Below are 16442 nucleotides of genomic sequence, written 5' to 3' on the forward strand. Positions count from 1 at the left end.
GGGGCTAGTAGTCAGTGCCTGGTTGCTGGGCTCTTAATAACAGAAAGAACCTTCAGGAAGGTGGTACAAGCTACTCCTAGTTGCAGGGCCCTGGGAAGTGGTAATGAGCCTTAGGGAGATTTATGAGGTGTCCAGAGCATCTGGCAGTGGCAGCAGCATGTGTGAGTTCCCAGAGGAGTGAGAGCAACAACAGGTAGTGTTCAATTGCAATGCCCTTCTCTGAGGCGATTGGAGCCACAAGTGGTGCCTGTTCAGGGACCCCTAGCAGTAGTGGGCCACACCCACCTCTGGAGTCAGTGTAACTGCAGAGGCTTGCCCCTGCCATCTGCAGACCATGCAAGAAGCATCCTGTCTCACTTAGCCTACACAGGAGGTGCTGCACAGGTTGCTCCTAGTTGCAGGTTCCTGGGAAGTGACAGAGTTCAAGTGTGTGGGCACTGACCAGAGCATTCAGCAGTGGCAGCAAGCAGGGCCAGTGTGCTCCCAGGGGTGAGAGAGCAACAAAAGATGGTGTTTGTCACAATGTCCTCCTCTGTTGTGCCCTCTGAGGTGGTTGGGGCTGAAAGTGGTTCTTGTTCAGGGATCCCCAGTGGCAGTGGGCCATGCCCACCTCTGGAGTCAGAGATGACTGATTTTGTCTTCAAAAGTGGAAAACTGACACCACCTTGTCTCTGCAATTGTCTTGTTTTTCTCAATCAGCTCTCCATGGATAATGAAATTCCTTCCTGGACCCCACCAAACCCTCTTCAGTAATTGGGAGAAACTGAAAATGTTTGTTGCCCATATGATTGAAAACCACAGGAGAGATTGGAATCCTGCTGAAGCAAGAGACTTCATTGATGCTTACCTCCAGGAAATAGAAAAGGTGAGGAAGCCAGAGTTATTTCCTGAATTTTGACCTTAAAGAGCAAATGAGGGTATTCTAGTTAATTATTGCTTCTGTAACAAATTACCACAGACTTGGGCACTTAAAACCACACAAATTTATACTTTTATAATTCTGGAAGAAGTCTGAAAGCAGTTTCACTGGGTTGGAGCCAAGATATTGGCAGGGCTGCTTCTTCTGGAGGATATACAGGAGAACCCATTGATTGACAGTCAGCTTCTAGAGGCTGCCTGCACTCCTTGACTGAGGGCCCCTTCCTCTGTCTTCAAAGCCATTGATGTAGCATCTTTTCTGCCACCATCCTCACATCTATTTAATGACCTTTTGGCTTCCCTCTTTTGAAGCTTCTTGGGATTATATTGGGCCCACTGGGATTATCTAAAAAAAAACTTCCCATATCAAATCCTTAATCATATCTACGAAGTTTCTTCAGCTATGTGAGATACCAGGCTCCGATTCCAGAGATTAGAATATGAACATCCTTGTGGGTCTTCAGCCTGCCACAGGGGTAAAAAATAGAGTGTAGAAAAACATTAATTCAGAATTGATGAGACAATTAGAAATAAAGGTTGAAATTTAACATCATTTGGCTCGAGGTCTTAGGAAAGCCTACATACAGCCTTTTCGTAATCTCTTCTTTACCCTCTGCCCATGTCTGAAGGAGTTTCACACAAAGGGAAATACAAGCATTATTTCATTACCACTTGGACCTGTTCCCAGTTTCCTACCCCTTCCCCCAGCTCCCCAGTTCAGAATAGAAGTAAAGCTGAGTCAGATGCCAGAGTTTACTGTCACAGGGGAGGGATTTTGACTTCCTTTTTCATCCCCATATCATCTGCTTTCCTATATAATAGGAAAGAAGCAGGAAAAATACCAAACTGAATGTTTAGCCTTTACCACAGTAACCCCTCTGGTGAATACCTATCACTGCATCAGATTCATCATCTTTGACCCATCAGATTATTTGTTCCTTCTCCTCAAGTTGGGAGAATTTTTATTTCTTTATACCTGCTCTCTTATTTCACCTTATTGGCATAACATTAATGGGAGCACTGACTTCTCCTCTGAAGAGGAGACATCACTTGTTATGAGGCATGAAGGTGAGGGACCACACAAATAGGAATGTGGATGCCTTGAAGCTTCTTCAGGAAGGTGGTAGAGATGCTGCAGTGCCATGAGGAAAGGCTGTTGGGATCAGAGAACTTTAAACTAGAAAGGAAAAGATTAACAAGGGGATGTGTGAATTGTTGCACTTTAGAGAAATGCAGTTTGTTCTTTTTGGTATCAATATAAACATTCGTTGAGGATTTGCACATGCTCTTTCTATCTCTCCTAATTCATGATAGCATCTTAAGGGTGAGTATTGTTATTTCTATTTTATGGTCATAGAACTGAAACACAGAGAAGTATAGTAACTTTTTCAAGTCATACAAATAGTGAATGAGGTGAGTAATAATAATAATACTGGCACCCAAGACTCTTTTTCAGGAGTACTAATAGATTTTCCCAGATTATGGCTTAAAAATAATTGCCTTGATTTTCATCCACCAAAGGTAACAAAAGCTTCCAGCACTTGGGGCTGGGGGATGCTAATGATATTGCAGTAATGAGCCTATGCCTCCTGCGATGGCCAAAGGGAAAGTCCATTTCTCCAGGGTCTCTCCTTCCACGTTCTCTCTAGGATGACCCCCCAACGTGTTGTGACAACCAAGATCTGTGTGAACAAACCAATAATCATTTTACTTTCTAGCATAAGGGTGATGTTACTTCAAGTTTCCATGACGAAAACCTCATCTTTACCACCCTGGACCTCTTTGTTGCTGGAACTGAGACAACTTTGATGACACTGCACTAGGGTCTGCTCTACATGGCCCTGTACCCCAAAATCCATGTCAGTGGAAGGGTCTGGACAGGTCAGGATGGGGTCTTCTGGAACACACTGCTCTAGAGGTGAGGCCAGAGGCTAGCCTGGTAGGGCAGGGAGACAGGTAGGACAGGTTGTGATGGGTCCACATAACACACATACAACATATCCCTGCCCTCAGGAAAGTAGACTCCATGGGGGCAACAGTGAAGGCCATTGACGTTGTTCTGAGTTCCAGGAAAGAGCCCTTCCACTCACATATGAAATCTGGGCACAGCCTCCCCTCCTTTTAAGTCATATCTTCCATCACCCTGTGGACAATGTTCAAACACCCTCATCTATTATATCACATTCTCTGATCTGCCTCTTTTTGCCTGTCCAGCCTCAAGTCTTCTCACCCTGCATGGTGGCCCCACTAAATCTAATGGTGTTTACTTTGCACTGCCCTAATCTGTGCCTTTTGGCCATCACACCTGCTTTTCCCTGGAAGGATAATACAAGATGTATTTCCATAATTTCTTTACACAGTAAACCACTAGCTATCCTTAAAGAATTGGCTCAAACACAACCACCTCTAAGATGTTTTCCCTGTCTTTTAGGAAATTATGAGCACTTCCTTCCTCTAGAGATGACCTAATGTCCCTCCCTTACTTTACTCATCCTTTACTTCACACATCATTGAAATATCTGCCTCACGGGCTGCAGTCCGTTGCAGGACAGTGGCTGTTAGAACCGTGTTTCTTTCCCCGGGTCTCAGAACTCTTTGAGTAGATCAAGGACAGGATCACTAGAAAACAGTTTTTCAAACTGAGGGTAACATTTTATTAATAAGATATAAAGCCAATTTAGTAGATCAAGTACAACATTTTCCTAACATAAATTATTTTAGAAAGGGCAGAGTGCTTCCTATATACTAAAGTTAAATTTTTCTGTTTGGGTTTTTGTTTTTTGTTTTTTTTTTGTCTTTTTTAGGACTGCACCCACGGCATAAGGAGGTTTCCAGGCTAGGGGTCAAATTGGAGCTGTAGCTGCTAGCCTGCACCACAGCCACAGCAATGAGGGTCCGAGCCATGTCTGCAACCTACACCACAGCTCATGGCAATGCTGGATCCTTAACCCACTGAGCGAGGCCAGGGATTGAACTTGCAACCTCACGGATGCTAGTCAGATTTGTTTCCACTAAGCCTCAAAGGGAACACCAAGTTAAGTTTTTTTAAGTCTTGAAAATTTCTTTCTTTCCTTATATATATACATAAGAGCATGGTTTATATGTGTGTATATTTTTTGTTTTTTATTTTTTGTTATTTTTCCTGAGTCATGAAGTAATATGCATTTGCAATTGGGAACTACATTTTTTTAAGCTTAAAAGCCACCTAGTCAGGATATAATTTTAGCTTCTCTATAGAGGTCCAAAAAAAGGCTTAAAATGGCATAAGAGGTAGAAGAGACCCAAGTATCTATAGATGGATGAATGGATAAACAAAAGGCATAATGTAATGAAATACTATTCAGTCTTAAGAAGGAAACATTATAGAGTTCCCAGTGGCCTAGCAGTAAAGGATTTGGCACTGTCACTACCATGGCACAGGTTCAGTTCCTGGCTGGGAAACTTTTGCATGCCTTGGGTGCATTCTGGAGAAAAAAAAAAAAAGGAAACATTCTGATATGTGCTAAAAAAAATGGATGAACCTTGAGAAAGTTATGCTCAATTAAATAATCTAGTAAAAAAATATATATACTATATGATTTTTTTAATGAGATATCAAGACTGGTTAAATTCTTAGAAAGTAAACAGTAGCTGTCAGAGGCTGGGTGCAGGAGAAAATGAGTTGTGTTTGAATCAGAGTCAAGTTTCAGTTCTGCAAAATAAAAATGTTGTGGAGATTGGTTGCATAACAATACATATATGCTTAACATTGTTAAACTGTACATTTAAAATGGCTGTGATGGTAAATTTTGTATTATGCATATTTTACCACAATTGTAAAAGATTTTAAATGGGCAGTTTAAAAAATGGACATTTGTATCTCTCTCCAATGAAAAAATCTAAGCTGTTCTCAGGAGAACCCTTCGGGGTCCAAGCTCCTTCCGGTGCATCTAGAATGATGTCCTTGCAAACACTCTCAGAGATGGCTCACCATTGAGCCTACTTTCCTGCAAAGTAGGAAGGGAAGAAGGAGAAGGAAGCACACATCCTCCTTTTAAGGGCAGGTTCCCAGCATTAAAGGTCCTTCTACATACATTCCATTGGTCAGAACTTAGTCACAAGGGAATCTGGGAAATGTAGTCTTTAGCTGAGCAACCAAGTATCTACCCAAAATCTCTGTTACTGTAGAAAAAGAGAAAAACACTTGTTGGGGCACAATTAGTAGAGTTTCTCTTACTTTTGGGATGCTCCTCTAAATCAATTCCTGTACATCCCAAAAATCCTAAAGATAAAAGTTGATTTATCCCCACTAATAAGAAGAGAAAACAGAGGCTCAAACTCTTTCAGTAACTTAGAGGAAGAATGTTGTAGAGAAAGAATTTTCAACAGATTTGTCCTAAACCAGGGCCCACTTTCCACTCACATCATCTTTGAGAAACTACAGTCTATAGCACCTACTATAACTTTAGCCATCATGATCCTGGTTATTCCATTCCTTAGCTTAACTAGGCTCAAGGAAAATTATGGCTGATAGAATATTAGAACTTCCTTTGCTTTTCCAGAGAAAGTCCAAGCTGAGATTGACAGGGTGCTTGGCCAATCACAGCGGCCGAACACAGCAGCTCGAGAGTCCATGCCCTACACCAACGCTGTCATCCATGAAGTGCAGAGAATGGGCAACATCATCCCCATGAACGCACCCAGGCAGGTAGCAGCCGATACCACCCTGGCTGGATACCACCTGCCCAAGGTAATTAGGGTCCTATGTGCAGCCTCAGATCTCCAAGTTTATACTTTTAAAATGGTAGGAATCTCAACTGGAAAAGTGACATGTATTCTTGTCCTAGGGAATCACCTAAATGGGGAGAGAACAATATCATCTCTGATTAAGTACTTTTTTGTTTGTTTCGTTTTTGTGTACATGGGATTCTTCTATCAAGTGTATTTAGGCAAAGCCTGACTTTCTTAGCTGTGAGGTTGCTCCGTGTTTTTACTGCATGATGTGCATTGTGAACTGCCTTGGGGTTACTACAAGCATCAGGCCTCAGACTTTGCCATGAGGAGTATGCATGGCATAGAAAGAAAAGGACTTTGCCTTTTCTTTCCCTTTGGAGTGCTTCTCACAGGACTAGGGACCTGCCATATTACACTTTGGAAATTTCTGCTTCTGAAGGAGAATTTGAAACCACCTGAACCAATATGACATTAGTGCCGGTGTTTCTAGCATAATATCCCCACAGGTGTGCTTCCAGCTCTGACTTATAGCACATGATGGGACTATCATTTCACAAGGGAAACCAAGCCAAACCTGAGCAGTACTAAGTACCAGAACAGTAGAGAGAGGGACCAGTGCTGATTAAACAGTGATTATGTACCATAGACCATACAGGCTCTTTCAAAATGTCTTGATCAGTCCTCAGAATATCCTGTTATTCTCATTTTATAAATTTGAAAGCCAAGGCTCAGAAAGTGATTAATCTTGCATAAGTTCTCTCAGCTATATAGTGACAAGAGCTGGGTTCCAGAAACAGCTGTTCTGATTCCCAGGCTCATCTTTTTTGTACTACACCATGTTTTCCCTATAGGAGTTGCTTTACTTTGACGTTGAAAGATTCTCCCCTACAATAGTACTCACTGGGTCCCTGTTAAATTCCCAGTCTTCTCAAAGGAAATCATGCTCTCACTCTGCCCACCACTCTTAGGATCTAGGCAGGCAGCTCTCCTGTGTCCCCTAGTGGCCACTCTTCACAGTGCACTTTTTTATTGTTTTCTGGGACTCTAAAATCTACCTTCTGTCTGTGGGCTCCCTCCTGAGCTGCAAAAGTGAACCCCCCACTGCCTGGATGTAGTGAAGAAACTACAAATTGAATACCCCTACTCCCTCTTCTTCTAAACCCCTCACTGAACCTGTTCTCTTCTGGTATCCTTAAACTGATATTAAAAATAAACTCGAACTTTATCAATCTGCTCTTGAAAACAATGAATGAATAGCCACAGGCTAAAAAAAAAATTGTTTACTTAATGCAGAAGATAAATGTATTTGATACATTTTTGAGTTTCCCCAAAAAAAAGTTTGTGTTACAGATGACAAGTGCATCATGCTCAAGACTGATCAGCATTATCAGCAGGTGTTTTAATTTTCTTCGTATTTCTTAGTAAAAGAAGGCAATCAATCCTGGATCATGTTATTTTTTGTGAGCAACGTCGCAAGCAAAGCCTTTCAAATTTGACTCCAGCCACTGCTCCTGCCTCTCTCTCACCCCTTTCCCCCAAGCCCACACCTTGCTACCGCACTCTCAACCATATGTGTTAAAGCCACTTAGGATTACCTGTGCAAACAGCTCAAGTGTCTAATAGGGTCTCTCAAAGGCTGCCCCAGAAACCTCTGAGTTGGTTCCTGGCTCCCTTCATCCCCATGTGGGGTCTTCCATGAAATACACTTGAGCCTACCAACTTGTTTCTCAGACCCACTTTCACTGAGTCTGACACTCCCATTCTGTGCCCTCCCTACAGGTCAACCCCCTCAGCTCCAGTCTCCACCTCCCAGCCAGGTACCAAGATGGCATCCCTTCTGAAATACCAAGTGAGCGCTGTCACTTTGCTCTGTGTAGAAGAAACTCTGAAGGCCATGCAAGACCCTTCTCCATTAGCCTCATCCCCCTTCCTCCATCTCTCTCATCCACTGCCTGGGCAAGGCAGCCTAACTCTAGCCTTGTAGTTCCCCAAATACACTCTCACTAGAGCCTCTGAACTGCTCCGCACCCTTCAAAGGTCAGTTCTGTGAGGTCTGACCACCCCTGGTCCCCTTGCCTTTCCCCATTAACAGAATCCTTTCTCTGCTGGGTCTCCACTTCTATAGCTCTGAACATGTACAATATCTGTTCATTGTTAAACCAGACCAAGTGTTAAAACAGACCAAGTGCTTCACCAGACCAAGTGCTAAAGAGCCCACACTGCACATTTCCCCTTCCTGTGCTTTCTCACCACCTTGGTGAGCCTCTATGGATTCACTCCAGTGTGTCTAAGTCCCTCTGTTTGTATCACACTGGGGATGACCTCAAGAAGCAGAACCAGAGGAGCTCCCCCATGGGATACCCCTTGGTTACCATCCCTGCAGAGCCAGGAAAAGCAACTACTACTGCAGCTATAGCACTCACTATTTTCTTAAAGATGGACCTACTTGTGGGTAAAATCGAGGTGTAAATGATTTCACAGATGCTCTTTGCATTTTTATAGAAATTAATTTAGCTCAAGGGAACAAGCCTGGCTCAACAGACTTGTTCTACCAGTAATTTTTAATATCTTAAAGAATCATTCCTGGGAAATGAAACATCTCATTGACTGAATGTTGTACAAGTTGTGGGTCATAGCTTTGATGTCAAATTTCCTAGTTCAAATCATGGTTCTACTGCCTTCTACCAGTAACTCTGGACACCTTATTCAATTTCTCAGAGCTTCAAATTATATATGTGTAAACACACTTAAACCTATCTCTCAGGTGGACCTAAAATGAGGTCATGCACATAAAACATTTCATCTAGTGTTTAGAATAAAAAGGGCTCAAAGTGGGAGTTATTATATTAATTAAACAGATGTTTATTAGGCACCTAAAACATTCAGGTCTGGGAAGACAACTCATGCAAGTTTATAATTATAAACCATGATAATTGCCCAAGGAAAAACAGTCACTGGTTTCTAGAATGATGCAGGTTAGCTGCGATAGGTAGAGAAGGATGGAGAGAGTAAAGCTTCCAAAAGGAAGCGATGTTTCCACTGAGGATAAAAGGAGCCTTCAGAGTTAACTCAGTGACAAAGTGGGGAGGAAGGACATTCCAGCAAGGTGAACAGCATGTAAAGAGGCCTGGATATGAGTAGGAATATGTCCCCTGTTTGAGAAGCCTGATGTGGTGCAGGCAGGAGGAGGGCCTCAGACAGGGCTCCTTAATCTAAGGGAGATGGAGCTATTGAAGATTATCCATAAAGTTCTAGGTGTGGAAAGTGGATGGGAATGACATGCATAAATCGTATTCAAAGCTCACTCTGTTTTCAGCATGTAGAGCACAATGGAAGGGGCAAGAGAGAATATGGGACATAGCTATGGAACTACTGTAGGAGTTTAGCCAAGCAAGGTGGTCACCTAGCCCAAGGAGGTAGTGGTGGACCTAAAACAGAGGTGACAGAACCAAGTGAAACTGACCTCCTTGCTGAATGATTGGATGAAGGCAGAGTGAGGGAAAGAGAGGCATTAGGAGTGACTCCTGGGTTTCTTTCTTTCTTTTTTTGTCTTTTTAGGGCCACATTTGTGGCATATGGAAGTTACCAGGCTAGGGGTTGAATCAGAGCTGCAGCTGTTGGCCTACAGCTACAACCACAACCACAGCCATAGCCACAGCAACCCCAGGTCTGAGCTGAATCTGCAACCTACACTACAGCTCATGGCTGCACTATATCCTTAACCCACTGAGCGAGGCCAGGGATCAAAGCCACATCTTCATGGATACTTGTCAGCTTCATTACCACTAAGCCACAACTGATCTCCAACTCCTGGGTTTCTTGCTCATGCTTCCTTTCCCTGGACAACTGGATTCTATAATTAAACCTTCTGTGGAATTCGCTAGGTAGTAGAGGGAAGAAAATGTACTAGATAGTAAAGAAGCAGAGATGAAGGAAATACATTTTTACCTTAGAAGAGCTTGCATAGTTATTACTTCATTAAGCAGCTGGGTTGATTTTAGAACAGACCTGACTGGCCATTGTCTCATTATTCTCTCATTGATGCACTCACATTCCCTTCATGTCCTGCCCTGACAGGTCCCTGTAGAGATCCACCTGCAGTCAAGAGTAATCACACCTCCCTGGTAACATTCCCAGCAGACAATTCCAGTCCATCATTGTAGGCTGTGCATGGCATAGAGCAGGGTCTGAGGGGTTAGGTTCTGAAGATGGTGGCTTTGGGGCATTGAGGGGGTTCAGGGTACTGTAGCCTTGGTGGGAGACCTGGGGACGGCTCCCCCTTTACTCAGGTGTGTTGTGCTGGTCAAACCTTGCCTGAGTCTTTGCTGTCTTTTCCAGGGGACCATGGTTCTGATCAATCTGACTGCACTGCACAGGGACCCTGCAGAGTGGGCCACCCCAGACACATTCAATCCAGAGCATTTTCTGGAGAATGGAAAGTTTAAGAAACGGGAAGCTTTTCTGCCTTTCTAAATAGGTGAGTGGCAATAAATAGGAATGTGGGAACCTGGAGTCCTTCTCTCAGCCCTTCCCCTTTACTTCAGCAAGGGGAAGTCTTTGCTTTAGTTGAAACCCCTCCAGATAGCCCTGCCCAGCAACTTCTTTCAGTTAGTTGCCCCTCAGGAGTCCCTGGGCAGAGCATCACCAGGACTGATGCCCTTACTTCCTAAGCCCCTGCTTGACTCTGATGGAGATTCAGCTTCTCGTTGTTCTGAAACTCAGACCCTGCCTATTACCCACAAAGGAAGTTGGTCAATTGCCATTTTTATTGAGTTTTTTAATTTCCCAAGTTCCTTTTAACCATCCATTCACACAAAGCAGGAGGTAATTTCTAAGAAGGGAGTGGGGTGGGGGGCAAGGAAAGGGGCTGCTTGCTTCTCTTTATGGGCATCAGGAGTGACCCAAGTGCCACAGGCTTAACTAGATGGAATTCTACTCTGCAAGTGCCCCATGAAGAGGTCCTTTTGCCCCTTCTAAAATTTTAATAACCATTTTATAATCTAGTTAATGCAATTCCTTGGTACACAGCTTGAAAACTACAAAAAGGGATACATTAAAACTTTCTCTCTCTCACGTTTCCAAGACAGCCTGTTCCAAAAGGGTGTTTTAACTCTTATCCTTGTAAAATGAGTAAGAAAAATTCTTAGTGTATCCCAGGTAATGAGTTAGGTATGTTGCAGAGATCATTTCAAGTAAGTTCCTAGTTCTTTCAGTCTAAATATGTTTCCTGAGCACCTATTATGTGTCAAGCATTCAGCCCTGACAATACAACAGCGAATGAAGTAGAATAGAAAGGAAATCTGCACTCCGGAGTATGTGTTCTAGTGTAAACTTACAAGGTTCAAATTCTAATCACCACTCTTCAGATAAAAAAAAAAAAAAAAAAAAAAAAAAAAGCTGATGCTTAGCAGGATCAACTATGGCATCTAAAGTCTTAAAGTTTCTGTGGCAGAGCTAGAACTCAATGTTAACCAGATTTATCCACAACTAAAGCCCATGCTCTCCCCGGCAGGATCTCTTCAAAAATGTAACTCAATGCTAAATTTCAGTGGACATTCTGAAATTCCTGATAGTTTTCTTATCATTAATTTAAAACTAAATGTAGATTGGTTTTCCGAGACAAGCTAAGACACAAAATGGAAGGGCCTAGAATTTAAACCCATGTAGGTGTGATCCAGAGCCCAGGCTTTCCTGCCATAGGACACTGTCCTGAGCGTATCTGGACTGATTCTGATTAGGTCTTCTTTGTCTTTCTCCTTGTGGTTCTGTGTCACCTTTGTTCACATTGGACAAATCACTTCCTAATATGAAAGCAGACATGAGATATAGGAATATCTGACAGCCCCCATGTCTGCAAGAACTTCAGGTTTCATCCTAGAGTTCAAAGTTTCAGTTGCATATTTCAGTATTATAAATATTTTTGTCTTGCTTTATTTTGGTATTGGGAGTTGTAACATACCGTTTTAATTACAGACTTCCTTTGCAAGTAAATTATCTCATTTAATCCTTCAGCAACCCAGTTATTAAAGGTTAAAGAGGAAATGGATCAGTATCTTTTCTCTTAATGTAAGGAAACTAGGAGTAACAGAGAGTTGTTACTTATCCTGGATCACGTGCCCCAGGAATTGGCAGAACAAGGACTAAGACTGAAATTTTCTTAGTTTTCATCTAGTGCTCTTTCTTGCACAATTAGAATGTATCTCAGTTTTCCATTTAAAGGCCCTTGCATTTTAAGATTCACCTGGTTCATATTATATTTATCAATTATTACATTGCTGTATAACAAAGGTAGTTTTAAGTGTGTGATTTAAAAGAGTAAGTATGTTTTATTGCTCACCTATCTGCTGTACAGCTTTTTTTTTTTTTTTTTCCTGCTGTGCAGCTTTGAGCTCAACTGATCTTGACTGGGCTCTCTTGCCTTTTTGGGAGGTCAAGATTCTGAAGACTGATCCAGGATGACCTCAGCTGGGACAGTGGGGTTTAAGTTACCTCTCATCCTCCAAGAAGCCAGCCCAGCTGATGCACATGTGGAAGATGAAGGTAAGATCCCAAGAGGGAGAATAGAAGCACACAGCGCCCCCTAAGGGTCAGGCTGGAGACACAACCATCATCCCACTGCATTCTATTGCCCATGCAGGTCATAAGGGGAAGGGAGAATGCTACAATTTTTTTATGATAAGGGTTAAGAAATCATATTGCAAATAGTACAGTACATGGAAGGGGGTATGGAGTCATCATTGTAATCAGGCAGTCTCACTGTCAGTCTCTCTGCCTGAGAAGAATGAAATTCAGAGAAGGCACAGTTCGGGAATTCCCTCAGCTGTGCCAGAATGAGGCCTCGCCAATAGAACAGGAAAGAGAAATCTGTAACATACACTGAGTTAAAATATCAATACCACTGTCAAGTTTCTTCCCACCAAACTCCCATCTTTGGTGCACAGTTGTTTTGCCTGTCTCTGGGTCCAGAACTTTGTAAAGACAGCCTCCCTGAAGGGATGGGGTGTGGACCGCTCCTCCTTTCTCATGGAAAAGACAGTCTGGGGTGGAATTAAGATATATGCACAATCGGAGTACCCATTGTGCTCAGTGGTTAACGAATCCGACTAGGAACCATGGGTTGCAGGTTCGATCCCTGGCCTTGCTCAGTGGGTTAGGGATCCGGCATTGCCATGAGCTGTGGTATAGGTTGCTGACACAGCTCGGATCCCGTGTTGCTGTGGCTCTGGTGTAGGCTGGTGGCTGCAGCTCCGATTGGACCCCTAGCCTGGGAACCTCCATATGCCGTGGGAGCAGACCAAGAAAATGGTAAAAAGACAAAAAAAAAAAAAAAAAAAAAAAGATATATGCACAATCAGGGAAATGGCAAACCTACTATTGCAGATCTATAGTCTCTTTTCATCATTTAAGTTTACTTCCTTGATCCAACAAAGCAACAAATAGCTCCTGAAAGGCAAGACGCTGATTCTCATTTTTAAAAAATAAAAAATAAAAAAAACCATTGGATCATAAGAGTAAGACAAGGAAGAACTTTACCCAAAAACCCTTCCAGTTAAGTCATTTTACTAATGATGTCACTGACCTGGTTAATTCGTGATAGGCAGCTAATGGAAGCACCAAGGAGAAGGTCTATGTTTCCTCTAATCCAGACAGAAACTTTGAAATCAAGTTTCCCTCATTTTCATGATGTTAAAAGCAAATTCATAGCTCCTTTCTATTTGCTATCCTTGCCCCAGGCACCTAACAAAATTAGGAGATAGATTATTTCACATGTTTGTTAAGTGAGAAATGTTTATGTCTGTAAGAATAAATGATAGCCTAGAGCTGGTTACCGATGGAACCAGTACTTTAATTTAGGTTCCTGGCACTCTGGGTCCAGTTTTGTCAGAATATTTGGATTCTTCTAGGAGAATCTTGGGTATTTACACTGAAACTGGTTTGGTGCCATTTTAACAAATTTCCTCATTGTTCTATTTCTGATGGGTAAAGATAAAGATGATGGAAACACAGGCAAAAACAATGTAAGAACAATATAATTCTAAAGCATATTTACACCTATTAAATAGTTTTGCAGCTATTCTCTAATTTTATTTCCTCAACAACTGGTTAAAGCAGAGGACAAAACAGAGTCACGCACACATTGATTTTCCAAGAATATTTTATGACATGGGAAAATACAAAGTAGATAAAGCAGCACAGATTAACTACAGAAAGGAATTCCAGTGACTGTGTGCAGGAGAATCTTTACAGGGAGAGTGAGAAAATATGTTAAGAGGTTAACAAGTGTTTGGTCTGGTTTATGAGATTACAGACATCTTTCATTGTGTTTATACTTTTCACAATACTTTTTCCTTTCTGCAGTGAATATGTATCACTAGGGAGAAAGAAAGTTATTCATTCAGACCCACACAAGAGAAACGGAGGTAGAGACCAGTGTGGGATGTTGTAGCCCAAGTGGGGCAAGGAGGGCATTTAGGAAGGGGAGGGAGCAGTGGAGACCTGGAGTGGGGGTCAGAGCACAGTCTGATGAGAAGGGGCCTGCCCTGCAGGAGGGGCCATGGCAGAGAGAGTCCCAGTCATTCAGGAGGAGAACCTGACACAAGGAAAAGATGCCTTGTACTTGAGAAACCTTGTCCTGACATTGACTTGTTTATACTTTGCAGCAGTTTTAAGAATTGAAAGCCTTTTAGGTTTCCTCTGCGCTTGTGTTTTGTGATTGGTAATGGGTTTTGGAAAGACTTTAGGCTAAACACCACTCTCCAGTCACAGTCAACCCAGGCTCCTGCCTTCCTTCATCTACAGCCTGTGCCTCACCTGCCCACCTCTGGAGGCTCTGGAGTGTGTGTGATTGTGGATTGATGCTTTCTGGGCTTGGGTGAACCCAGGTGGTTGGGATCTAACAAGCCGAGTCCATAAAGCCCCAGGCCCAGCAGGCCCGCCCCAGGCTCGGGCTTTGCCAGACATGGTAGAAGATCTCAGTCCTTGCTGGGCACAGACACCACCAGGAAGGTAACTCCTCTTACGCTTTTGTCTTGCAGGGAAGCGGGCGTGCCTTGGAGAGCAGCTGGCCAGGACTGAGCTGTTCGTTTTCTTTACTTCCCTTTTACAAAAATTCTCCTTCAGGCCTCCAGACAATGAGAAGCTGAGCCTCAAGTTCAGGGTGGGCCTGACCCTCTCCCCAGTCACCTCCCGCATCTGTGCTGTTCCCAGGGCATGAGGTTGTGGGAGGGGGAGGGGAAGGAAAGCAAGGAGAATGGGCACCTCCCCCAAGGCAGGGGCTCCTGCTCAGAAGTGAGGGGACAGCATGAAGTGCCTCTGAGCACAGGTCCTAGGAACTGCACTCGGAGGAACCTGGAGTCAAACCCCAGCTTTGCCATCTCCAGTGTGGCCCTGGGCAAATCAGTTACGATGTATGTGAGTCATTTGCCTTTTCATCCGGGAGATTTGAAGAGGATCATGATTGCTTCTGTAAAGGAAGAACTGCTGTAAAAATCAGAGGAAATAATGGACATGAAGTGTTTTGGAAACCATAAAGCTCATCATAAAGTCATAGCTGTGATCTGCCTCCTTCCTGCTTCCTTCCTTAGGTGGGGATTTGCTTCTGGCCTGTTGAGATGGTCTGGGTCAAAGTTGTGCCAAATGGTCAATAAGAGTTAGAAGCTGGACTCTGGGGAACCTCAGAAGTTGACTAGAAAGAATGTCACACTTGGGAATTCCCACTGTGGCGCAATGAGATCAGCAGCATCTCTGCATCACCGGGACTCAGGATTGATCCTTGGCCTGGCACAGTGTGTTAATGAATCTGATGATGCCACAGCTGTAGCATAGGTCCCAACTACAGCTCAGATCTGATTCCTGGCCTGGGAACTCCATATACAGTGGGGCAGCCAAAAAGAAAAACAGGAAAAAAAATTGTCACACTTGGTAACACTGTTTAGGCTTCTGCCTCAGATTAGCACCAGGGAAGTCAGCAGGGCAGGTAGTATCTTTTTTTTTTTTTTCTTTTTAGGGCCACACCCATGGCATATGGATATCCCCAGGCTAGGGGTCAAATTGGAGGTGTAGCTGCCAGCCTACACCACAGCCGCAGCAATGTGAGATCCAAGCCGAGTCTGCGACCTACACCACAGCTCACAACAACTCTGGATCCATAACCAACTGAGCAAGGCCAGGAATCAAACCCACATCTTCATGGATGCTAGTCGGGTTTGTTAACCACTGAGCCACAACAGGAACTCCAGGGCAGGTAGTATCTTGATTTATGGGCAGGTTTCTTTGCAGAAGCAGTTTTTCTTATTCACCTAAGGACACGCGACCTTGACCTTGGACCCAGGACCAAGGAGATTGTGACCACAATTAACCAAACCTAAAAAGCAGATTTGGGGAACAAATGTGGAAATATTTTCTGTCTTTAAGGTGCCTCCTTACCTTAAATCTCCTCTCAGGCATTTATTCCCAGGCCATTGCAAACAACGGGATTTGACAGTGTAGTAGGTATGATCTTTTCTCACAAATTGACTGCCAGGTTTTGACTGACAAGCATTCCCAGGCTAAAGTCAACTGATGAGCCTTGGTAGAATATTTTCTAGCAGGAACCAGAAGTGCCAGAATCCTGTTCAACCTTCCTCTGTGGTTGCTGAGGGAAAAATTGGCCATAAACTAGAGAGCTGGGTACCAGTGATAGTCCTGGACTTTTGATGCCAACCTTGTTGTGAACAAACACAAACAAACCTGGTAAACTGCACTAAATAGGATAGAAGTTCTTTTTGTCTAGGACCACAAGACCTAAGAAATGTAAGTAACTTGGAACAAAA

At 43.2% G+C, this 16442-nt stretch overlaps 1 protein-coding gene and 1 pseudogene across 1 annotated transcript in view; both read left to right on the top strand.

The window, feature by feature from the left end:
- LOC110261221 (cytochrome P450 2J2) overlaps positions 1–14799 on the top strand; it is a 94132-nt gene extending 79333 nt beyond the window's left edge. Inside the window, exon 8 of the mRNA XM_084964905.1 lies at positions 14667–14799. The gene's annotated coding sequence lies outside the window, so the exon portion shown is untranslated. The remainder of the gene's footprint in view (positions 1–14666) is intronic.
- Positions 1–15178, top strand: part of LOC100525291 (cytochrome P450 2J2-like) — a 56662-nt pseudogene extending 41484 nt beyond the window's left edge.
- Positions 15179–16442: the final 1264 nt, after the last annotated feature.

This window comes from Sus scrofa, chromosome 6 (assembly GCF_054392235.1).
Source record: "Sus scrofa isolate SSC_HxYL_T2T_F1_AM1 chromosome 6, Sscrofa_HxYL_maternal_Yorkshire_Landrace_v2.0, whole genome shotgun sequence".
Lineage (NCBI taxonomy): Eukaryota > Metazoa > Chordata > Mammalia > Artiodactyla > Suidae > Sus > Sus scrofa.